General features: G+C 48.5%; 1 protein-coding gene across 1 annotated transcript in view; it reads left to right on the forward strand.

Annotated features, from left to right (window-relative positions):
• The window catches only part of LOC125112703 (coiled-coil domain-containing protein 3), an 89929-nt gene that overhangs the window by 22506 nt on the left and 41754 nt on the right, over nucleotides 1-25669 (forward strand). The gene's annotated exons all lie outside the window — the stretch shown is intronic.

Below are 25669 nucleotides of genomic sequence, written 5' to 3' on the forward strand. Positions count from 1 at the left end.
TTTAACAATATTGTTGATCTTTTCAAAGATGGTATGCCCAGCTTTTAATTTCATTGATCTTTTCTGTTTTCTATTTCATTTATTTCTGCTCTGATTTCTATTTCTTTCTTTGTACTCACTTTGGATTTTGTTCTTCTTTCTCTGGTTGGATTAGGTATAGGTTATATTTTTTATTTCTTAATTTTGTGGCTCCACCTGTGGAATATGGAAGTTCCCAGGCCAGCAGTTGAATCCAAGCCACAGCTGCAACCTACCCTGCAGCTGTGTCAACACCAGATCCTTTTAACCCACTGTGCTGGAACAGGGATCAAACCTGTGCCTCCACAGCAACCCTAGCTGCTGCAGTCGGGTTCTTAACTCACTGTGCTGCAGTGAGAACTCCAGGTTGGGTTGTTTATTTGAGATTTTTCTTGTTTTCTGAGGTAAGCTAGTATTGTTATAAACTACCCTCTTGGCACTGTTTTTGCTGCATCCCATAGGTTTTGGGTCTTTGTCGTCATCTGTCTCTAGGTATTTCTGATTTCTTCAGTGGCCCATTGGTCATTCAGTAGCGTATTGTTTAGACTGCACATGTTTGTGCCTGTGCAGGTTTTTTCTTACAGTTGATTTCTAGTCTTATGGCATTGTGGTTGCAAAAGATGCTTGATATAATTTCAGTTTTCTTAAATTTACAGAAGCTTGATTTGTGGCCCAGAATGTGATCTTAGAGAATGTTCTGTGTGTGTGCTTGAAAAGGATGTGTATTCTGCTGCTTTCAGATGAAATGTTCTATAACTATGAAGTCCGTCTTGTCTAATGCATCATTTAAAGCCTTTTTTTCCTTGTTGATTTTTCTGTCTGGATGGTATGCCCATTGCCATAATGGGATGTTAAAGTCCCCCACTATTGGTGTGTTATTGTCGATTTCTCCTTTTGTGGCTATTAGCAGTTGCCTCATATACTGAGGTGTTGGGTGCACGTATATTGACAATTGTGATATCATCTTTTCAGATTGATCCTTTGATTATTATGTAATTTTCCTCTTTATCTCTTGTCTGCCTTTATTTTAAAGTCTATTTTGTCTGATATGAGTATTGCTTCTCCAGCTTTCTTGATTTCTGTTTGCATGGAGTATCTTCTTCCATCCTCTCTCTTTCAGTTTGTATGTGTCCCCAGAACTGAAAATGAGTCTTTTGTAGACAGCATATATATGGATCTTGTTTTGTATCCGTTCATCCAGTGTATGTCTTTGGGTTGGATCATTTATTTCATTTATATTTAAGGTAATTGTTGATATTTATGTTCTTACTCCATTTTGTTAATTGTTTTAGATTTGTCTTTTGGTCTTTTTTTTCTTCTTGTTGTTTGATGACTGTCTTTAGTGTTGTGATTGGATTGTTTTTTGTTATTTATGTGTCTGTGTATTGTAGATTTCTTAATTGTGAATGCATCTCCAGTATCCTGCATTTGTACCCTCCTCTTCTCATCATTATTGGTTTTGGTATCATATTTGTATGTGGATGATTTCCTACCTTTTATGTTTGCCTTTACCAGTGAGCCTTGTTGTTTGTAATCTTCTTGTTTCTAGTTATGGCCTTTTCCACTTAGAGACTTCCTCTAGTATTTGCTGTAAAGCTGGCTTAGTGATGCTGAATTCTCTTAGCTCTTGCTTGTCTGTAATGCTTTTGATTTGTACTTCAAAATATGAATAAGAGCCCTGCTGGGTAGAGTATTCTTGGATGCAGTTTCTTTTCCTTTCATCATTTTAAGTATATGGTGCCACTACTTCTGGCTTCCAGAGTTTCTGCTGAAAAATTAGCTGATAACCTTATTGAGGTTCCCTTCTTAGTTACATGTTGCTTTTCTCTAGCTGCTTTCAATATTTTCTCTGTCTTTTATTTTAGGCAGTTTGATTAATATGTGTCTCAGGGTGTTCCTCCTTAGGTTTATTCTATATGGTATTCATTGTGCCTTCTGGATTTGAGTGGGTGATTCCTTTCATGTTAGGAAAGTTCTCAGCTATTATCTTTTCAAATATTTTCTCCAGTTCTTTCTCTCGTCTCCTGCTGGTACCCCTATAATGCAAATGTTTTTAAATGTTTTTGCATTTAAAGTTGTCCCAGAGTTCTGTTAGATTGTGCTCATTTCTTTTCATTTTTCTCTCTTCTGTTCCATGTTAGTGATTTCCAGCAGTCTTCCACCTCATTTCTGCCACCTGTATTCTGCTATTGATTCCTTCTAGTGAGCTTTTTATTTTGGTTATTGTATTGTTCATCTCTGTTTCTTTAATCTTTAAATCTTTGTCTTTGTTAAATGTTTCTTGTAATGTATTGACCTTTGCCTCCGGTTTTTTTTTTTCCCCCAAGATCTTGCATCATCTTTACTATCATTATTCAATTCTATTTCATGTAGGTTGCTTATCTCTGCTTCGCTTTCCTGTTCTTCTGGAGTTTTGTCTTGTTCCTTCCTCTGGCTCGTATTTCTCTGCCTTTTCATTTTGTATAGCTTTTTGTGTGGTCTCCTTTTGTACAGGCTGCAGTATTGTGGCCTCTCTTGCTTCTGGTGTCTGCCCCCTATGGATGAACTTGACACAGGCTTGTGGCAGGTTTGCCGATGGGAAGGACTGGTGCCTGCCCACTGGAAGGTGGAGCTGAGTCTTGTCCCTCTGGTGGATAGGGCTTTGTCTCTGGGTGTGATTAGAGGCACATGTGTGCCAGAGAGGTCTTAAGCAGCCTGTTTTTTTTTAATGTGTGAGGCTGTGTTCCCACCCTGTTGGTTGTTGGGCCTGGGACTTCTCAGCCCTGATGAGTTGGGCCAGATTTTTCCAAAAAGGCAGCCTCCAGGGAGCTCATGCCAATGGGTATTCTCTGGAACCTCTACCTCCAATGTCTTGTCCCCACAGCTGCCCCCTGCTTTCCCAGGAGACCCTCCAAGACCCACAGGTAGGTTTGATCCCGATTCTTATAAAGCCCCTGCTTTGCCCTGAGACCCACTGCACATAAAACCCTGTGTGCACCCTCCAAGAGTGGAGTCTATGTTTCCCCCAGTTTCGTGGAGTTCCTGTGCTCAAGCTCTGCTGGCCTTCAATGTCAAATGCTCCAGGAGTGGCTCCTCCCAATGCCAGATCCCCAGGCTGGGGAACCTGATGTGGGGTTTGCAACTCTCACTCCTCTGAGAGAGCCTTGGAAACATAGTTATTTTCCAGTCTATGGGTCGCCCACCTAACCACCTATGGGTGGGTACGGGATGAGATTGTACAGTATTGGTGTTGTATTTTTTTCCCCATTAAATTTGTGTGTCTTAGTCTTCCATGGATAACGAAGTAACACACAATGGGTGCCTTAAACAAGAGAGATTTATTATTTCACTTCGGGAGGCCAGTGGTAAGATCAAGGTGCTGGCAGGGTTGGCCTCTGAGCTGTCTCTCCTTGGCTTGCGAGTAGCTGCCCTCGTGCTGCCTCTTCACAGTCAACTCTCTGTGCATGTGCTTCCTCAGCGCCTCTCCACTTGTCCTCCTCGCCCCTTATTGTGAGAACACCGGTCCAACTGGACTAGGGCCCCCTCTGACAGTCCCATTTCAGCTAACTGCTCTAAAGGCTCTGTTTCTAAATACAGTCGCATTCTGAGGTACCGGGGGTTAAGGCGTCAACATATGAATTTGAAGGCAAGGCTGTTCGATCCATAACAGTCTGGTAAGATTTATCAGTGAGTAATCTGGGTCTGGAGTCTTATCTGTTGGAAGGACCTAAACTACTCATTTAATCTCTTTAATACGTGGGAATACTCAGGTTGTCTGTTTTTCTTGTGCCGTTGTGGCAGTATAGATTGGAGACTGTGGTTAGCTGCAGTGTAAGGATGGGTAAGAAAGAAAGAAAAAAAAAAGGAAAAAGAGAAGAAAACCAGGGCCTTCCTTTATACTCTCTTAGTATACTGGGGCTCCTCTTCTTGGACTTCTAGGTAGAAATGGAGATTGCTCCTAGAGCTTTTGCAGCATAGTTCAGTGAGTCAGCCCTGTTTGATTCCGGTCCCATTGCCTCTAGTTGTTTAATTTTCAGAGTCTTCAGGTAGTTGCTGTGTGTTTTAACATAATCAGTAAGACTCATAGGCTGTGTTCCGTTTATTTCGTCTTGACTGGCTCTGGAAGTGGATGTTTCTATTTGACTGGGTGGGCCCATTAAGAACATCTGGTCAATCTTGCATAGGACATACTGCAGGGAGCAAATGGTATTTTCTGATGATCAAAAGCAAATAGGAGTAGAAAAGAGGATATGTAGTTTTTAAAGTAAAATCTGAGCCCAGATGCATCAAGAAAATCATAATTCAGTTCATCCGTATCTTCCATAAAGCCCTGGATTTAGAATCACCCTGGAAGTTTGCCTACACAGTCTAGTTTACCAGATGGTTTGTTCAAGAACCAAGATATCCCTTAGGGATGGAAGAGTATAACATCAGTCTAACAAGGATTCGTGCATTTACATGTAACTGATTTTTCTGTATTCTTCTTCAATACTGCATCAAAACTCAAAAAGCGAAAGTTTTTGAAAAGTTGCAGTGCAGAATCTGAAACCTTTTCAATGAACTTGTATTACTGCATGAAAGTCCATGAAGTTTCTTGCATTTTTGATGGATTTTTCTTTAACCGTGTGTGATTTTGAAACGTGAATTGACCATGTGAAAAATACTAGTTCCGAGTTATATAGATGTTGAAAATGTTGAGACTTTAAATTATACAATATTAAAAAATCTCTTCATCAGTATCGCCATTGATCCCAACAGGAAAGTCTTGAGGCAATGGAAGAATGTCAAACACACAGTGGCAGGTTTTCTAAAATTCTAATATTTATCAGTGGCCACAAATACAGGCTTGTTTTCCTTGAAGTGACAAGCTTACTTTATTCATTTTCAAGAAAATGTCTATCAGATGCTCATATCTGTAGTTTGTCATTCATTCTTTCAAGTAAAATGAGTATTTCCCAAAGAATATCATTAGTTCAGCTCAAAATTCAGTCGCCTAAGAGTTTTTCCTTGAGACAATCATAGTACTTTGGTAAGTGGAAAAAATGCTTTTTGTGCTTCCAGTATCTTCAGAGTATTAAAAAAGTGTGTACTCAAGAGTCAGGATTTAATGAATGACTGTTACTGCTTCATCAAGGACATTCTTAAACTGCCTTTTTGTTTTCTGCCCATACACGGCACTAAAAAATGTCATAACTATTTGTACTGTTTGGTGCTGCTGCCTTGATTTGCACCAGGTACCAGCAGTTTTACCTTTGCTTTTGCACCAATAGTGCAAATGTCAGCACAGCGAACAATACATTTTTAGGAATGTTCTGAAAATAGTTTTGATCTCACAGACTCCTCTGAGAGGATCTCAGGATCCTTCAAGAATCTGCAGACTTTGAGAACCACTGCCCTAGACCAGTGTGGGGATGAGAGAATGGCAGATTAGGAAGCCTTTCCTGAGCTACTGAGGATGGCAGACATTTCATAGTCTGAGCTGGGAAAGAGAGACGCATAACCTCACAGAGCAGCCCAGGCTCTCAGAAGGCTTGCGGTCAACCTTGAACTTGGAGTGATCTCAGCAGCTAGGCTTCTAGCATTGAGAGGAATGGGGATTTGCATAGTTAGGGTTGGACCAGATTGTGGAGGGGTGGATACCTCTGGGAAGAATCCAGGGCCTGGGAGTCAGCAGGTGTGGGTTCTCATCTGATCTGTGCCCATTAACTAACATTAATCTTGGGCAAGTTCATTCACCTTGATGGATATTTATGCTCAATATGTAATTAAAATATGCTCAATAAAGACCTTATTCATTGGAATTAAGTAATTTAATCTCTGGAAAATTAAGAAGTTATATTTATAAACACAGAACATGATTCCGTTATTGTCACAGTTGAGTCGACTGAAACCCAGACAGATTGAAGTAGGTGGGTGGACGGTGATGGAGCCAGAAGTGAGACCAGGGTCTCCCAATTTCAAGTTCGTGTTTTGTATGTTCTCCGTGCCGCCTGGGGCTCTTGCTTCCCCCAAACTGAGATTTTTCTCTCTCACACTATTGGTTCCCTGACCCACTGCCTTCCTGCCATCCTTTATGCAGCAGGCCCGGTTTTGTCCTTTGATCATGCTGTTAGTGCACACTTAACTTTTTGTGGCACTTATCACAAGTACAGTTGAGTAACGATGTGTGAAAATGCTGGTTCACCGTCTGCGTCCCCCAGCTGGGATGTAAATTCCTTCTTATGCATTGTGGTTGTCCGGGGACCTAGTGCGGTTCCTTCCTGCGGCCAGCGTGGGTAATGCCATGAAGAAGCTGGATGTAGAGCATCATGAGTGGCGTAGGCAGGAAAGGCTTCAGCAGGTCGGAGAACAGAGGCATCAGTGAGACCTTGAGTATGTCAGGAAGATTTCAGAGAAGAGAGGGGGTTTGATCTGGACCTTGTAAGATGACCTTTAATACAGTTGACCCTTGAACAGCAGGGGTTTGAACTGCTAGGGTCTGTTGAGATGCAGGTGCTCTTCAGTAGTTAATGCGACAAGACCACACAGTCTGGATGAGTCCAGAGATGCAGAGGAACGAACCATGGATGCAGAGAGCCGACTGTTATATGTGGGTTAACGCTCATGTTATTCAAGGGTCAACTATACGCCGTTATCAAAGTGCTTTTGAGGTACCAGGGTCATCCTATTCACTCAGCCTCTAGTTGAAAGCTAGTAACTTCTAAATTGTCAGCAACAGGTCATTGATTTGGCCAGATAGAGCCAGTACAGTGAAGTCGGTAGGGAGCTGGTCTTTTACACACCTTCATTGCACACATATTTATTGAATACCTGCCATATGTCAGGCACTGGGAATACAAAAGAAAACAGAAAAGAGCGTCCTGCCCTCCTGGAGCCTAGACTGTAGGATGAGGGAGAGACGGTCAATTCTTCAGTCAATACGAATGTCAGGTAACCATGCGTTTAGCAAAGAATTAAAAGAAGGTGGTAATTGACAGAGGAACTGGGGTGAGGAGATAGCCCTTAAACTGACGTCTGGATGACCCAGGGCCAGCTGTACAAAGCATTCCAGGGAGAAGAAAAAGCCAGGTCTCTTGTGCAAGACAGGCACTGCCTGGCACGCTTGTGGGATGGAAGCATATGAAGGCAGCGTTGGTGGCCGCGACCATGATACGTTTTGCTTCTGTGAGTTTGGCTGCTTTAGGCACCTTAAGTGAGTGGAATCATGCATTATCTGTCATTCTGCGACTGTCGTATTTCCCTTAGCGTAGTGTCCTCACGATGCAGCCACGTTATAGCCTGTGACCGTAGCTGTAGATTTTGACCCATGCGAGGCACTTCTCATTCTCACCTCATTAATAATCCATGATCTGGTCATGACTCAGTTTCCTCATCAGCAAAACAGATGCCAGCACGTTATTACGGTGTGGAACTTGGAGGTACCTAAGCTCAGAGGTTCGTGAAGAAGTAGCACTCTCGTCTGCGGGACGGCCTCAGAGAGGGCAGTTGAGCCCCTGTGCCACAAAGTCAGGAGGAGCAGGAGAAAGTTCTCATCCTGGTTTGTTGAAGAGGCTTCACTGGGGGGCCTCATTTCTTCATTTTTACCTTCTTGCATAATGAAGTTCACCTTTTAATCTCCAAACCATTCCGGAGTACCTCAGCGCATATGCTCAGAGGGAAAGAGGGAGACCAGCATGGGGTCTGGTTCTCAGCAAGGGGTCTTCTCTGCCCCCAAAGAGAAGGGTCCTCAAGCTAGCCCCCGCCTGGCCCCACGAGGCACCCAGTTCTCAGGGAGCTGCCATGGAGACGGGCTCCAGGACCAGGAGGAAATGAAATACAGCCTTCTGAGAGTCTTGCAGGCTGGGAGAGACGTTCTGACATCTGTTCCCAAAGTCTCCTGCAGTCGCTTTCTTCATTAAATTCTTTCTCGATGTCTCATTGTTCCCATGTGGACACGGAGACTGAATGTGGTATCTGTGCTCGTGGAGGCTTTACAAAGGGCCATGGCACTTGCAGAAGATCTCTGGCCATCAGGCTGTGGTTTTAAATAAGACAGGACGATCATTTATCCCTCTCGTCTTGGAAGCAAAGAAGCTGCCCCCCTCGGAGCTCTCCCTGATGGCATCTGAGCTCATGCAAGCTTCTCTGGGGAGGGGAAATGCCTTTATCCTTTTCTTTGCCCACACCCCCTCCTCCCTGTAGGCCTGTTGCTCCTGCACTGTCCCTTCCCAGGGGTTGGCCAGCAGCTTCACCTTGTCCTTCGCCGCGCACACTGTGGTTTTGCACATAGGCGGGGGTGGGGTGGGGTGGGGTGGAGGTGGCAGCGGGTTTCCGGGGCAGATCTCGGTGATTAGAACGAACGCTGCCTGAGAATCTAGGGCCAGAGGAGATCTCCTGCAGCATCCTCCACGCTGCTCCGGTTCTCACTAGCCAGACCCTCAGGGACACTGTCAAGCTTCAGTTCCCATGGCTGGTTTTCATCTTTCTTTGCGTTAATCAGCAGTGACACCTGGCAGAGCCAGCTTTCCCCGGGGGCCTCAGCAAACTCAGATGCTGCCAGCATGTTCCGAGGGTCGCTGTCCCCGGAGTGCACTCAAGGCCAGTCCACTGACTCTGCATGGGCACCGGCTGAAGAAAGTCAGTGCCAGAAGGGAACTGAAAAGTCATCTTGTCAATACCTTAATGCACCACCACAGGAGAATTTTATAGGAAGACAAAGACCCATCCCACAGCTACAGCTCCTAGCATGTGGCTCAGTGAGGCTGTTTTGACTTTAGATGCAATCATCACAATTTCAATAACAAAACTCTCAAAATATTAGTAGACACTAGTGTAGGGTTCCCAAAGTGTGACGCCTCTGTCACAGCTTTGCAGGGAAGCAAAACGGTCATACCTCAGGTCAAAGGAAGTAAACCAATGCACGTGTGCGAACATACACATCGACATACATAAGTAAAGGGGGGAGGAGTTCCCGCTGTGGTGCAGTAGGTTAAGGATCTGGGGCTGCCACAGCTGTGGCATAGGTCACAACTGCGGCTTGTATTCGATTCCTGGCCCAGGAACTTCCATAAGTTGTAGGTGCTGCTGGGAAAAAAAAAAACAGAAAAGTGTCAAGATAGTATCGTGCACGGTGTCTGATAGCAACACTGTAGGTACTTTCTAAAACTGTGGATTTGCTATGAGAAGAGGATCTTTTTTCCATTCCCTTGTTCTGAGGCCCGAGAGAAGGGTCGATTTCTCAGTTTTCTGGGCAATGGTTGTAGCTACATCTGGAGACCAGGGCTGGTCTGTCTGTGCCGTCTGGCTTTTTGCCTCTGGGTTCTCCCTGCAGACCCAGGCTGGCCGCCTGTCTAGTACCCATGGCTTCCATCTTCTCTCTTTCTCACAGTCCAATTCTCCAGGCTCCGGAGGTTTCTTTTGTCCCACTTCCACTGTGCTGTCCTATGTTGTGTAACCCCAAGGCTCTGCCAGGCAGTTGAAGCTGATCCCATTGACTAATTCAGGGTAAAATGGTAAAGATTAGTGGCACTGTTTATTGCCTTTTCGTAAACATTTATATTGTAAAGCTTTAGATCCTTTAAAAAAGAGTGGGAAAAGAAGGGGGGGGGACATGATAGGGGAAGGGAATTTAGAGGTATAAACTAGGAGGTCACACTACTGGGTATAAAACAAGATACAAAAAAAAAAAAAGATACAAGGAAATAATGTGGATGTGGCCCATAAGGGGTATAGCCGACATTGTACAATAACTGTAAACGGAGTATAATCTGTCAGAATATGGACTCACTAGGTTATAAACCTGAAGCTGATGTAATAATGTAAATCAACTATACTTCAATTGAAAAAATGAGTGGAACAGACCAGTGAGGCAAGAGTGGGAAAGTAGCTTTGCTTTTCTGGACGATACCTTGGATGGTGCAAACCGCATAGCTGATCCCATCCAGACACCGTCCATGCACAAGCCTGAGCTCAAGGTCATCTCTGTCCAGTTGTTCCTGAGGAAGATTAAACCTGCTTTACTCCAGACATGTCTTTTATGAGTTCTTCCTCTCTCTATAATCAGGTCATAAGCTACTAATAAAAAGGAATCCTCTTTTAAATCCAGTTCTTTTCATGAACAAAAGGAACCTAATACGTATCTACTAACGATGAAATATTAATATGCCTGAAGGAGTCAGCAGCAAGTCTTGCCTAGTGGTAGAAATCTGCTTTCAAGGCTTTATTGGAAAGGCCCTATGAGGGCTTGGATTTTGTGTTACGAGAATCACTAATTAATTGAAACCCTCGAGTGAAGGTCATTTCTTTTCCCTCTAGCCAATTCATGTTGCAGATACACTGCTCTCAGGGCTGAAACTGAATGCTCTCTGGAGAGAATTAGCTTTAGATGCCATCGTTGTTAGCACTGTGATCCGCTTGCTCGCTCCACAGGGCAGCAGGTTGCTCCTTTCCCTCGAAAGTTTCATCAATGCTGGTGGCTATAGGCATTTAGGGACACCGAGGACGTATGTCAGAGGCACTGCTTACCCTCCTCTGGGCACTCAGAAGTGATCCATACCATCTTGAGTGGTGACCTGTGGCACACCTGGGGGCTGAATCCTAGGACTGCTCCAGACGAATTGTGACTATAAGTCAGTCGTTCAACCTCTCTGAGCCTCAGCTATTGTATCTGTAAAACAGGAATTATGATCCCCTTTCATGGGCTTATTTTTAAGATTGAAATGAGCTATGTGTGCAAAGAGTTTGGCACAGATGAGAGTGGCTGGCTGACGAATGGGAGCTCTGTTACGTGGCAAACCCCAAATGGTTTGCATTGCGGCCCACTGAACTGCCGTCTGGGATGGCGTGTGGACATAGAGGGCGCAGACGGAGAAATTTGGGATTTCAAGTGGTCGTCTCTTCAAATCTTGGGCCCCAGAGGTTGGCCATGGAGACTCGAATGGCCATGGAGAACCCATGGCCTGTGGGTTCTCCCTCCAGGTAAGGGCTTGGGTTTGGCTGCTGCCATGGAGAGGACTCTGAGGGGGGAAGGGCCGAGGGTGAGTACGCTGGCCGGATGCCCAGGACTCTCGTTGCCCTAGACTGCATGTTTGCGCCCCCCTCATTCATATGTTGAAATCCTGACCCCACAGTGTGATGGTTGAGAGGTGATTGAGTGATGAGATGGAGCCTCATGAGCGGATTAGCGCCCTTATGGCTCAGAGCTCAGGGAGCTCCCTTGTCCCTTCCTCCGCGTGAGGACGCAGGAGAAGACTGTGGTCTGCAGACCAGGAAGCTGCACTTGCCGGACACCGACTCTGCCGGTGTCTTGATCTTAGACTTCTTAGCCTCTAGAGCTGTGAGAAGTAAATTTCTGTTTACAAGCCACCCAGTCTATAGTACTCTGTTACAGAAGCTGGACCGGATTAACACACCTATCCGTGTTATGATCCAGTGGTCTGATTGAAGTTTTTTAAAAAAACGCTATTTTTAGAGTAGTTTCAGGTTCACAGCAAAACTGAGGGAAAATAGATTTCCCATCCACCCTTGCACCAACACACGGGCCTCCCCATTATCAGCCTCCTTCCCTGGAGGGTGTGTTTGTTGCAATTGATGAACCTTCCTTGACATCACCAAGAGTCCGTGGCTGACCTTAGGGACCACCCTTAATGTCGTACATCCTGTGTGTTTGTACAGATGCAGCATTGGAGTGCCTGTGATTCCCCCCGCTCTGCCAGTTCATCCTTTCCTTCCCATTAGTCTTACTGGCTTTTCCGCGAGACTTCAGTTGTTTTGCATGTGGGACAGGACATGTTTCTAAGTGTATTCATCTGTTTTTATCTACTTACATCGTAAGACCATACGTTAAAAGTAGGTTCAGCTCAGATGCTGAAAGGTAAATTCTATAATAATGCATGTTTTTGTGGCTATGGATTCTTGTCTTGACAAGGTAACCTTGCGTGGGGGAATTCTTTTAGAATTCTCGGCTATTCTTGCTCTGCATCCCTGCCACTCCTCACCCTACGTCTCTCCATTATTTCAGCGGCTCTGAGGGTGGGAATCATGTCTTCCTCTATTGCTGTACCTTAACACACAGCGACTGCTCAGCAGAGGGAAGGGTGATGCCCAAGTACCAGCTCCAGAAACCCCACTTCTTCATCCATGCTGTTGCATAATCTTCTGCTGACCACAAGCCACCCTCCCCTCATGCTGCTGCTCCTGCCCATCTTGATTTCCATTCACCTGAGGGAAATCGGGCAGAGGTCCTGGTCTCCAGAGACAGGCAAAAGTTGCTTCTCACCAAGCCTGGGCATGTGGCTGGTCGAGGTGGCCTTGCTCCAGTGGCTGAACCCCATGTGGGGAGACATGGGGGCTTAGACACAAATAACAGCCGTCTAACCCTGCAGGATTCTCATGTGGGGTCTTCAGGACAGTAGGATGCAGTGGGAAGGGGTGTGTCTTGGGGCCCCGGGCCCCACGACTGTGCTGTGTTCTGAATTTCTAGCCTGGCTCATTTCAACTCGTTGAAACCTGGGGAAGTGAAGTTTAACACCTGCGAATTGGAGTCGGGTTAACTCTACCACCCTTGGTAATGTGGTTAAAGGAAAAGAAGAGTGACCAGCTTTGAGAGTGTTCTGTAATTGTTGCTGGTTAGGAGTTCCCGTCGTGGCTCAACAGTAACGAACCCGACTAGTATCCATGAGGATGTGGGTTCGATCCCTGGCCTTGATTAGTGAGTTAAGGATCTGGCGTTGCTGTGGCTTGGTGTAGGCCAGCAGCTGCAGCTCTGATTGGACCCCTAGCCTGGGTCAGCTGTAGCCCTAAAAAGCAAAAAAAAAAAAAAAAAAAAAAGATAGCTGCTGGTTAAGTGCACAGTGTGTCCCCTTCTTGTCACCTCAAGGGCACCCCTGACTGAGGGTGCTGGCAGCAGAAGGACTATCAGCAAAGCTAGTCCCCCTAATACTCAGCACGCGGGCAGCTGCTTGTTGAAAACCCTCTGCACAGGCCCGGCCGTGTGCACAAAGCGAGACTCAAGTTCTGCAGACCACGGAGGGGTTGTTGAGTGGCAATTTGCCCATGTTTCTTTTAAAATATTTTTTAATCTTTTTTTTTTTTTTCTTTGTGGCTGCACCTACAGCATTATGGAAGTTCCTGGGCTAGGGGTCAAATTGGAGCTGCAGCTGCAACCCACACCACAGCTCACAGCAATGCCAGATCCTTAACCCACTGAGCATGTCCAGGGATCAAACCTACATCCTCATGGATATTAGGTTCTTAACCTACTGAACCACAATGGGAACTCCTGCCCATTCTTCTTCTTGTTGGAAAAACAACCAGGGGTGTGTCAACTTGGTGGATTTCTTTTCTTTCAGCCTTTCCTTTCAAGGGCTGCTGAAACTCAAAGTTCTTCTCCTCTTAAAAGACTGACCTGTGTCCAAAAGATGGGGCTGGAATTGAGCGGAAAATGGGAAGGTTCTTGTCTGGGCTGGGGGCTAAGCTCAAGAGGAACCTAGGTTTGCTGTCATTGGGGAGGGTATGGGGAGGCTTGGAGTGTGTGTGTGTGTGTCTGGGTGGGGGGGCCATTGAGCCTCTTCCTCCATGGAGCCCTCCAAGATGAGGTGGACAGGGGACCAGCAGAGCCTGGGTGGGGACATTGACGAGGGAGAGATGCCTCTGCTCCATGCTGGGTCAGGGGCTTGGGAAGAGGGCATGGATGGTGGGGTCAAAGTCCATGGCCTTAAAAATGGTTTAAACCTAAGACTAGAAACCAGGGAAGCCTGCCTGACAACTTGACATGAGGACTTGACTCCTGGCCTTGCTGGCCCTTTGACCTTCAGGAAATCCTTCAACCGTGGGGGGGCCTCAGACACTTGTTGTGGGACCATGTAAGGGTAGGCATTAACCTTGAAAAGGGTTAGGATTTCAGGAGATGAGGCATGTAAAACACCAGCTGCTACAAGTCTCTGACGCACAGTAAGTGTTCAAGGGGTGGTGTCACCTTTTGAACTGGGGTGACAAGTATTGGAGCTTCTTGAGGAGCTCCAGATCTGGTCCTCAGCCCCCATCCTAGGATGGGATTCAAGAATCTGGTTGTGCCATGTGCTAAAGAAATAAGACCCATCGAAGAAGTGAAGATGTTGAGAGAGCGAAGCCCGGTTAGGCTGTGATGCTGCAGGATGGAGACCCTCCCTGGAGCAGCAGAAGGGACCCGGATGCTCAGAAAGGTGGGCGTCTCTGCCCCCGAGGGCTGAGTCTGTTTCTCTTCCCGACACCTTCACAGACGCCTTCCACAGCACCATGCCATGCTCCCGTTTGCCACGTGGAATGGCATTTCCCAGCCATGCTGCCCTTGTCTGCTTGGCTACTCACAGTGACAGCTCATGTCTTGGAGGCCTTGAGGGCACTTTCCAAACACGAGGCATGAAAATGAACAGCAATACCAGCTGGGGGATCCGTTTCCTCATCTTAAAAACCAGGATAAAAGCAGACCCACGTTGATAGGGTGGTTAGGCGTTAAATGAAGTAACTCAGGTTAATATACTTAATAACTTGCAGTAAGGGCCCGACTGATACTGGTTCTTACTGAGATTCGTGTGTCTTCCATCTTCTCCGCCTACACCCCCATCCTCCCCCTCCATCCCCTGCCTTTGCTTTGGGTCCCGGGAAGGGCAGTGGGTTGTCAGGACTGTCTTGAGAAGCCGTGTTCACCCTGCCCCCAGCTCCCACCCACTCCCATTCCGTGTTGAGCCAGCCCAGTGTTCTCCCCGTGTGCCTGGCGCAAGTCAGGTCTTGCCCTGAACGAGGCTGTTTGCTACCATCGCAGGAGCTGGCGAGAGGCCATCCTCATCCGACCTCGAAGAACGAGCCTCGGGCAGAGAGGCAGGGAGCGGAACGTGGAGCATCTCTGCTCGAGGACACCCTCCTGATTCCTTCTTGGGATTAAGGATGGAGATTCCATCACTGGGAAGAACCAGGCCTCTTCAAGTCTCTCACCCACCCTTTCTTTCTCCTAAACTACAGGGGTGTGCTGTTGGTCTGGGGGTGCAGCCCGGCGTGGGGCTTGCTCGCTGGGAGCTCAGCTCCCAGCTCCACCAGGACTGCTGCTCAGAGCGCCTCTGAGCTCCAGCCCGGGCTCTCTGCTTCCCAGTACTCCTGGTACCAAGGCCACAGTGCCCTTCCCGCCTGCTTCCTGCAGGAGATTCTGAGGCCGCGTTTAGGTGGATGAAATGGTCATGTGCGCGATTTCCAAATTCGGTATAGTGATTGTTACCGCTTCCATGTATCCGTCTACCGTCCGACAGCGCCGTCCCTTCTGCCGATAAAGATAACGGCTGTAAAAACACACCGAGAGGAAAACAGGAGGGGGGAGGTGGCCAGTCCCTGCAGCGGGATCGTCATTTTGGTGGCCGTGGACACCTCTGGCCTGGGCTGAACCGCCCTGTTACTCTGTTCTGTGGATGATACCGCGTATGAGCAGCTTGGCCAGGTTCCGAAAGCCTCGCAAATGGAAACTGCAGACAGGAAGTTGGAAAACCTGGCCGTGATTTCTGCATGGGATGAGGTTTTTCTCGCTGTACCCGGCTTATCTTCCCTGTGCACCCACCATACTCCATCATGGGGCCTGGGCCTTCCCAGGCTTGGGGTGCTCTGTGCATCGCCCCGTAAAGGGGCCATCGACCGTGTTCTTGGTCTTTCCGGAACGCTGCCTGGTCCGGGGCGCTTTATTTCTCGGTTCATCTTCGTAACCACAGATGTTGTCATAGATGAGAACATGGAGGTGTGTGGCCACTCGAAGTCACAGTGGTTGTCAGCACATCGGGAGATAATTCAGGTCCCCGAATGTCTGGTCTAGTGCCTGTTTTTTGGGGGTTTTTTTGTTTGTTTTAACTACATCATGTGCCTGGTGGGGGGAGAAGCTGGCATTAGATGCAAGAGGCCTTGGGGATATGGGACTGTGGCCAGGTTTACCTGCAAGTGCTAAGTGCGTTGGAAGTTGGGTGATGTGGCGGTGAACCAGAGGGAACTTCTCACTGGTGCAGAGGCCGCAACGGCCCTCTGGTGGTGCTGGGAGCACCAACCAACCACAGCCTCTGGAGGAGACTTCTGTGTTGGAAGAGCATGGTTGGCACCTCCTATGTCCTGAACTGGACGGTGCTGGTCCAGACCCGTGACAACCAGCAGCGTCCCCACGCTCCTTCGGGACTTGGAGATGAGGCCAGGTTGTATGTCACTCGCTTCCTGTCTTCTTCCATGGCGTGGGCCTCTCGCCTTGGTTGGCCACGCTGCAGGGCCTCCCCGCTCTTCCCTTGAACCTGGTGACCTCCCCATAGGTGGTGGCTGTGAGGGGCCCCTACCAGGACTCACGGCTAGGGGAGGGGCTTGCAGGGTGCTAGGATATTCTGTTTCCTGCATCCCTCCGGGCTGGCCTTCTCTGGTCTCCTTCCCCTGTGGTTCCTCTGACTGTTTATTAGCAAGAGAGACCCCAGGTCTTTAGGTAAAGAAACTGGCCATGGGCTTGGCCCTCTGTGCCCTCCCATCCCTGGCAGAGAGCCTGGCACATAGTAAAGGCTCCGTAAATGGTAGCTTCTGTCATTACTCTTGTAACCTTCTTGCCAAAAACCGGGCGATGAGGTCCCCACCTCACAGCGAAGGAACCAGGCTTAGAGGAGGAGTCTGCCTAGTTACACTGTCAGGGGTCCCAGTGGTGGGATTCGAACCCAGGCCTGTCTACACTCTCAGTTGGGGTTCGTTCTTTCCACTACAGCACCCTACTTCCCTCTACTGTGCTGTTCACGCCAAAACAAGATGAATTCTGGATTCCTCTTTTTAGGGCTGTACCCATGGCATACGAAAGTTTCCAGACTAGGGGTCAAATCAGAGCTACACCTGCTGTCCTACACCACAGCCCAAGCAACTCAGGATCCGAGCCATGTCTGCAACCTACACCATAGTTCACGACAACGCTGGATCCTTAACTCAGTGAGTGAGGCCAGGGATTGAACCCCTGTCCTCATGGATACTAGTTGGCTCGATAACCCTGAGCCACAACGGGAACTCCCAGAATTCCTCATTTTTAAAGGCATCTCGAGTCTCCAGGTGGCTATGGAACAGGTTTTGCCTGGTGGTCGGGCACTTGGCAAGAACTAGGGGTGTATCAGGACTCCAGCTTAGAGTGGGATATGGCTTGGGCAGGCAGTCTGGTCCAGCAGGAAACGCAGAATGCCAGGCTGGCAACAAGGCAGAGACCAGCCCTGTAGCCAGGACCTGTGGCCAGAATTAGGGGACATTTGCCTCTGGCCAGCCTTAGAAATGCGGGGTGAGGTGCCGATGCACGTTCTCAGAGTGGAAGCTGCTTGACGGTGAGTGTCGCGACAAAAATAAAGACGAAACAAGACCGTGCGTGAAGTGGGGGAGAGGTCACACTGGAGGCTGTGGGGAAGAACAGGAACAGCCTGGTCTCGGTTGCGGATGGCGGGAGGTGTGGTTTGACAGGGCGGCATCCTGCGGGCAGCGGGAGTGAGCAGCAGAGAGAGGATGGGGGTGATGCTTGCAGCCAGGAGGCAGGATGAGCCGGGCTTGGAGGAGACAGAGAACTGAGGTTGAAACCAAGCCTTCAGCCTTGACTGCAGTTGACGGTGGCCAGAGGGACAAGATGCAACCTGGCAGCCAGCCAGCCATGGGGACCATGGGCAGGAGAGCAGAGACAGCCAGGAGGAGGAGGGCAGCGGTGCCAAGCGCTGGAGTTCAAGGCAGGGAAAGAGCACTGGGAGGTCACTTAGGACCACAGCGTTCCCGCTCCTGCCCGCTCGCATCTCCGCCTCCCGTGGTCACACTGGGAAGCTGGGCAGTTGAGCTCTGGGCCGGTGGTCTAGATCCTTAGGGAGTAACTCGTGTTTGCCATGCAGGACCAGTGAAAGCAGGAAGATGTCCCATGTCCTGTGAGAAAGGGTAACAGCTGCTTGTGCTTTCTGCTCAGGCTTTGGCGCAGTGACCACGGGGCTCCTTTCCTGCCTGCCTCAGGGAGTCACTTTTACTCTCCATGGTTTAAATATAGTCTACGAGGCCCTGGGCACAGGGAGGGAGGGAGGCATCTGAGGTGGTTGATGGCGTGGGGTCAAGAACTTCCCTTCAAAACACTGCCGCCTCGTCGATTTCTGTGTCGGGGTAATTATGAGCCCTGACGCCACATCTGTAGGTAGACAGCTTCCCAGCTCAGAGCGTGGACACCGAGGAGCAGAAGGGCTTGTGGCAGGCCTGGCGCTGCAGAGGGCTTTCTAACTGCTTATTCGTCAGTTTGTGGAGTGACTCTTAAAGAAGAGTCTCGAATTTGCTTCAGAATGAATAGGTCCTTGAAATGACAAAGGAATTAATTGCATTCTCTCCTTTGCCTGGTAGAAGCCTCCCAAGCGAGGAAAAATTAAAGTAATTACAGCTGGGGCTTCCAGTCAATTAGGCTCTTCATGAAACAGAACCCCAGTCAATGAATGGTGGTGTACTAAAGCAGGACCACCGTGTCAGGGAGGGGGCCTGGCCCCTGTCCTGTCCCGACATGGCTTAGTCACTGGAGGAAGGGGGTGGGGGTAAGAGAGGGATTCCCGAAAGAACAGAAGCTTGGAGCAGGCGATCTGGGACATGGTACAGGGCTGTGTGCCCTGGACAGGCCATTTGAAGTTTCTGCACCCAGTTTCTACACTGGAGTCCATTTGGGGCGGTGAATGCAGTCTTCCCCCCAGGGTTGCTGAAAAGGCCCGAAGAGAGGGGAGACCGGAGGAGGCTTCCGGTGCCATCAGGCGCCACACACAGTGCCCTGGGGTGAAGCCTTTCTGCGTGTGGAGAGCAGAGAGATGTTGGGGTTTGAGGGAGCCCCCTAGATAGCCTCGAGCTTCCCCACCTGTGTCCTGAATTGAGTTGAGGATGTGAAGATTGCTTGCTCTTTGTTTCTTCTTAACTGCTCAAGATGGTACTGGGAAATGGGGTTCCTACCTGCGGGTGAGAGGGTTGATGGACCAATTCAGGGTTCAAAGAACACACCCACCAGGCAGGCACAGGACAGGGAGCTCCCTGCAGGCAGCTAGTTCTCAAGAGGGGAAGGGGAAAGGGTGGGACTAAGCTAAGCGAGGCGGGTGCAGTCATTTCTCAAATACACCAATCAGGATTCACTCCCCATCCACCATGGTGGGGGGGTATGTGTGTGTGAGTGAGGGGTCCTGGGCAGACCAGGAAGGACCCTCTGCCCAGAAACTAGACAGCAATCCTCCCAACAAATGTTCCCGTCTAGGAGTAACCTGACCCCCGGAACTGGTGCCGTGGGCTTTGAGTTCATTAGCGCTTACTTACATCACTCCCAGATGCTTCTTGTCCACAGCCCACGACAGATTTATTGAGACATCGCCTTAGGAGCCTCTGGGGAGAGGCTTACAAAGGACGCGTAAGTAAGATGCCTGGGTGGAAGCTTGGCTTTCTCTGCCAGAGATGCTTCATGATGAGTGGTCACTAAAAATGAACCCTTAACTCGCTTTCATAGAACTCAGTGATTTATCATCCGGAGTGAATTACATGCTGAGTCTCACTGGTGTGGGGTCTGCCTCTTCCACGGGTCACTTTACAGTGAGTACAGAATTGCCACCTCCTTGGGGAGCGCCATCTCTGGGCTCTGCTTACATGGAGCCCCTCCTTATAGCTGAACCCACCCCCACCCCCGCCACTGCTAGCATCCGAGAGGTAATGACTCAGGATCACAGGAGAAAAGGAGCCTTAACAATTAACAACAGGTCATTGCCTTATTTATATACTTTTACTGGTGGCTGATCACTTGATTTTTAAGACAAACTATTATAGTCAAATCCATTGGAGTTTAATAAAAAAAATTTGCCTTTTCATGGGCCTTGTGATTAACTTTCAGTGGCTTACACCTGTCATCTCACACACACACATATGTCATAATCTAACTATCTTTGGGAACAGGGGTCGGAAATATATATTGACTTCTAGTTGATGAATTTGCCAACCAGAATTTCAAGATGAGTTATGTATGTGTGAGAGAAAGTGTGTGGGTGTGTTTGTGAGTGATTATGACAGTATGTACACATAATTTATAAAACATTGGTGTTTAGAAGTCTTAGCACTTTTTGTCACGGTTTGGTGTATAAACTGTAGTCCCTTAATGCCTGCATGTTCTTAGGACACTTAGCAGCCCTGTGATTTTAGGTAAGTCACTTGCCCTCTTGTACTCTTTCTTCATCTGTTAATTTACAATGAAGGATGCCTTTGGCTGCAAGTAAGAGAGAAATGTGGACTCAGCTCACTTCAAACAGTGAGGAGAAGCCTCATCACATGAGACAAGAAAGCAAAAGCCATGGCGGCTGCAGAAACAGATAAAGGGGATTCTTGGCCCACTCTTGGCGTGGCATTCTCTCTGGGGTGCCTTTGTCCTCAGGCTAGCTTTCCTCATGGTTGCAAGAAGGCTGCAGCAGTTTGAGGCATCCAGTCTAGGCCCAACAAGATCCAAAAAGGAAGACAATCTTTTTTTTCTGTGTAGCTTTTATTAAGAATAAAATAGGCATTCCCATCATGGCTCAGTGGTAATGAACCTGACTAATATCCATGAGGAAGTGGGTTAGATCCCTGGCCCAGTTCAGTGGGTTAAGGATCAGGCATTGCCCTGAGCTGTGGTGTAGGTCAAGACAAGGCTTGGATCCTGCTTGGCTGTGGCGTAGGCTGGAAGCTGCAGCTCCAGCTCTGGTTGGACCCCTAGCCTGGGAATTTCCATATGCCACAGGTGTGGCCCTAAAAAACCAAAAAAAAAAGAAAAACATTCTCATGAACAATTTCCCCCTCCCCACAACCATGCCGACTTACTCTCACATGTCATTGGCCAGAAGTGTATCACATACCTGTACCTAATGGGCTGCCTTACTTTACTTAGTCCAGGAAGGACCCACCTCCCAGGACAGCCCCTCCTGAAGGAAGGGGCATGTGAAAAAGGGCAGAACTTTAACAAAGTCGAGGTTTAATAGGAAGGGAGGAAGGATTTAGGCAACCAACGCCATGAAGCCTATGGGATTATTGTGAGGGACGATGACTTAACACGTGCTGTAATGACTGACCATACAAAACTCTTTCAACAGTGCTCCAAACGCAGGAACCAGTATGCGCGGGTTGGCTTATTTTGCTGAGTATATATATTTGATGAGTACCATGGTAAAAACAAAACTGGTATTATGAATGGTACCGTTTTATTAGAGAGAGATGCTAGAGGAAAAGAAGTGGGAATCTAGTTGATCTCAAAGGCAAAAAGGAGACGGAGCGAGCGATTGGCCTATATTTGGTCACTGTCTTTATATTGGGAGGAGTCAGAGCAGCTTTCTAAATAAAGGAAAAATGCCATTGTCCAATGTGTTAATGAATTCCAGTCTCAGAAGTCTCCTCTTTCCCACAGCTATTCTCTTTCACTGCTGGAAAGCAGTATTTAACTGCAGTATTCTTAACACAGCTGGAGGTCTCTTAACCAAATAAAAAGCTTAGATTCCATTACTTTTGATGGGGGGGGGGTGGAGAGTGGAGTCAGAAAATAGTGTGTTGTGTATGTGTGTGTGTGAATTTAACTAGATCTTTATGAAAAACACAAAATATACTTGCAAGAAACCATATAAAAGCCATGGAATATGTAAAAGCTATAGGAATCCTAGCCAAGAAAAAGGAAAAGAAAAACGTTGGCTCCTTGAAGCTTTTTGCTAGAACTAAAAATAATCTTCCTAGTCCATGTTTGATACATGACTCAAGAAAAAGTTTACTCTGTGTGTCCTGAATGATTTTGCAGTTCATTTTCACTCTGTGTGACTTAAGAAGGTCCTTATTATATCTGATGGTGTTCTGTGTCATTTGGGACTTAGGCTTTTGTGCTGGCCACTTGATAAGGCATTTTTAGTTCTTTTAGGGCCTCACCCATGGCATATGGAGGTTCCTAGGCTCTAGGGGTCGAATTGGAGTTGTAGCCAATTTGCCCCAGCAAGGCCAGTTCCAAGCTGGGGCTGTGACCTACACCACACTCACGGCAACTCGGGATACTTAACCTATGGAGCGAAGCCAGGGATCAAACCCACGTCCTCATGGGTGCTAGTCCGGGTTCGTTAACCATCGAGCCACGACAGGAACCCTGATAAGGCATTTTAAATGTAACAGGTGACAACAGTAAAACTAAATGTCTTTAGAGGAAGAAGGGGACAAAATCAGTTCTAAACATAAAATGCATCATTTTATTCTTCCAGCTTGAGATTGGGGCGGGTGGGGGGGGGGATTTGCTGATTGATAGGTGTTTTTCTTTGATCCAAAGCCAATCACTGTAAAGGGAGTCTGTCCATCTGACAAAGAACGTGTTGTATCAAGTCCCTCCGCTTCGGGTAAGCCAGAGAGGCAGGGAGAAAAAATGGGGAGCCCTGCCCTGCCCTGAATACGGCAGTTTTCGTTCTTCTTGGCCTTTTGTCCAATTTGACTTTTAATTTTCTCAGAAAGCAGCACTGCATTGAGTATCGTCAACCGGGCCAAATCCAGTGATTGCCCATCTGTGTGGTTTGATCCTTAGCATCACCGAAACGCCCAAGTACTCGTTCCTGCCTTGCTCAGAGGCCGACACTCGCCCCACGCATGCCTCTCAGAGACTGCTCGCTTGGAGGGGCCTTCTTTGCCTGCCCCGGGGTATTTTCCTTGAAGGTGAAACTCCGGGTAACTATTTGGAAGCCTCATAAGGGGGTCTCTAGTGCAAACCTGGGTCCCCGAGGTTGGCATGGAAACTCTCCCAACGGCAGCTGATTCTCAGGGGTGGGAGGTCCTCTGTGCTTCCATCAGCTTCCTAACGAGGAGGCCTCCTTCCCAAGTCAAGCTACGGGACTCCACCAGCTGTCCTGAGTTGCTCCAGGCCTCGGAGCAAACGGGGAGTGAGGAGCTAGGCTCCTTGTATACAGAAGTCCCAGAGCCTTGAGGAGGAAGCCACAGAAGAACGCCCCAGTCACACATGCCAGCCTCTTTTCCGAGGCTCGTGAGGACCCTTTCTGTGAGTAGACCCGCCCCATGGAGTGTAGCGTGGAGAACTGAAGGTGGGTGGATGCTCTTTCCTCGCTGACCTTCTCACGCTTTTTGGCTTGACGACGTCTCTTTGGCTTTAAACAACTACTAGTCTTTGGCAAGGAGTCGGCTCACCTGTGTTTCCTTTCCTGACAGATTTGGGAAGGGGGACGGTGTGGGTGTGGGCGCTCAGCAGCTCTGGCGACACTAGGTTTTCAGGACAGCACTGCCATGTGTATTCTGTCAGGACCTTCACATCATAGATGTGGAAACCGAGACAGGATGGGGTTAAGCCACTTGCCACCAAGCCAGTGAGGGCAGAGTCTGGGCAGGGGCTGGAGTGGGGGGGGTGGGTGTTGCAAGCCTTTGGTTCCAGATGGTGGCCATGCCTTAAGAGGCAGAGCCATATAGCAAAGTGGGGGAGGGCTCTTCCCTGCTCTTAGGCCCTTGAGTTCCCCTCCTGCCACCTGCCTTCCACGAAGCATACTCACCCAAACTGTAAAGGGTAAGACAGGTCTGAGGCCACCACGGGCTCTCTGGTGTTTGTGCACAGAGCTTTCCAGCCCCCAGCAAACCTGCCCTGTACCATCCTGCTGGCTTTGGTCAGCAGGGCTGCTTCCGGTCGGAGCAGAAATCTCAAGCTGGGGATCTGGCAGCAGAGGTGCCCTGGAAAAGCGTCGACTTCTCTAAACCCTCGGGTCCAGGGAGGGTTATGCAGCCTTGACCCCTTCAGGGGCCTCCTGGTCAGCTCCCACAATTCTCGCCCCCAGCTTGTGTGCCAATGCTGCATAGTGTGTCACTGGCGGGCAGATCTTGAGCCTGGTTCAAAAGCACTGGCTGCACCCCGAGTATCGTGGGGTTTGGTCTGTTTATTCCACAGGGATCAGGGCTGGAATGTCACATTAGAACTCTCCCGTGCCTGGCAGCTGCCTTTTCTGCACCAGTAAGCAGATAAGCCTTTGAACCCCAGCATGGGGACTTTCCATCCTCTGAGGCACCAGGACCCAGACACATCCTCTGGCTCCCAGTGCTCTTTCTTGCCCCGGTCTTTTCTTTATTCTGGCTCCTCTCCCCCACTCTTTCCAAACACATGCAGAGGAAGGACTAAACAACACAGTAATCCCAAAGGTCCGTGGAATTAGAGGATAAAAACACAACAGATATTCAAAAGTCATATGTCTGTTCATTGCTTTTCCCTTCAAGGACGTAGTTAGGCTGAGAAAACCCTTAAGAAAGGAGAGAACATTATGCAATCGAGAAATCCGTGGTAGAAAAATAACAAAGGAAAATAACTGTCTGTAAATCTCACTGTAAGTGTTCTGGGTGCCCCACGATGTGGTGGGAAACACCGGGCTGGGCAGAGACAGCCCTGACCTTGAGCCTGACCAGCCTTGAGATCGGGCCATACCACCCTCTCTGGGGCTCAGGTTGTTTTTTGTTGGTGGTGGGTTTTGTTTGTTTTTTTTTTTACTATAGTCTGAGATTTGGACTAGGTGCTTGATAAGCTGTCTTTGGGCCCCGATGTCTGTTGCCTGAACTGCATCCGTGACGATGGTTTCCCGTGGGCTGGTCCTTGGCTCATCCTGACCCCTCTATGTGCAAATGGAAATGGTAGAACACTTGGGCACCTCATATTTGCGTGCCTGTGGTAAGCCAGGCAGTGCCCTAAGGAATAATAAAGCACAGTCGTACTCTTTGTAGCTTGTAAAAAATAATGAGAGTGGGAGAGGTGCAGTGATGAGGGCAGTTGTAGTTTGAGGGCGGATATCAGAGTCTCCGATTTAGCTTTCACTCCTGCCAATTGTGGAATCCACTCTTTTGGCCCACTCCTGGCTTTCAGCAGTGGCCCTCCATTTTCCCATGGCTGTCCTTTCTCATTGAGCTGACAAGGTCCCAGTGATCCAGGCCTGGCCCTGAGCAGACACCAAACCAGGTCGATGAGACTTTGCTGGAACTAGAGGGACAGAAGCTCCCCGTTCCCACTGGGGTTGCCCACTGGAGGGACGTACACCTGGTGCTCTTGGCATCTTCACCGCGATGTGGGAAGGACCTACTGAGGAGGAGACTGAGGCTGGGGAAGCAGAGAAGGGAGGGGCTTCCCGCAGCGTGGTCAGCCCACCTGGATGCAGCTGTGCTGAGCCCAAACTGGGGCCTGGCCTTGTCAGGCATGGAGCCCACATGCTCCTTTTTCTCTCTTGGAGTCTTGGAGTGCATTTGCATCACCCACAGTTGGCACGCGCAGCACTGCTCTTTGGGCGCTGCTGCCTTTCTGCCGCCTCCTCTGGGTGGCTCTTCACCCTGTGGTTTGAATCAGCATGTATTTGATTTCAAGATTGTGCCCTAAGAAGCCTGATAAAGTGTTTATCGGTCTCCTGTAACAAGAAGCCCAGGGCCGCGTGGGTCCATGGTTGGTCTCTAGGGTCATCAGAGGCTCAAGCTGTCAGGGTCCGGGTGCCCTTGGTCCTCGGCATGGCCTTTGAGTATGTCTCCCCGCTGGGGCAAGGTCGCAGCCCTGGAAATCACTCCTCACCCAGCTGCTTTATCCCAAATGGAAGTTTCTCCTCAGATTCCTTCATGGGCGGCTGGGTTTTTTGGGGTTTTTTTGCTTTTTTGGTTGCATTTGAGTTTAGATCAGAGAGAAAAAAATGCTACTAGT

Source organism: Phacochoerus africanus, chromosome 12, assembly GCF_016906955.1.
Source record: "Phacochoerus africanus isolate WHEZ1 chromosome 12, ROS_Pafr_v1, whole genome shotgun sequence".
In the NCBI taxonomy this organism is placed as follows: domain Eukaryota; kingdom Metazoa; phylum Chordata; class Mammalia; order Artiodactyla; family Suidae; genus Phacochoerus; species Phacochoerus africanus.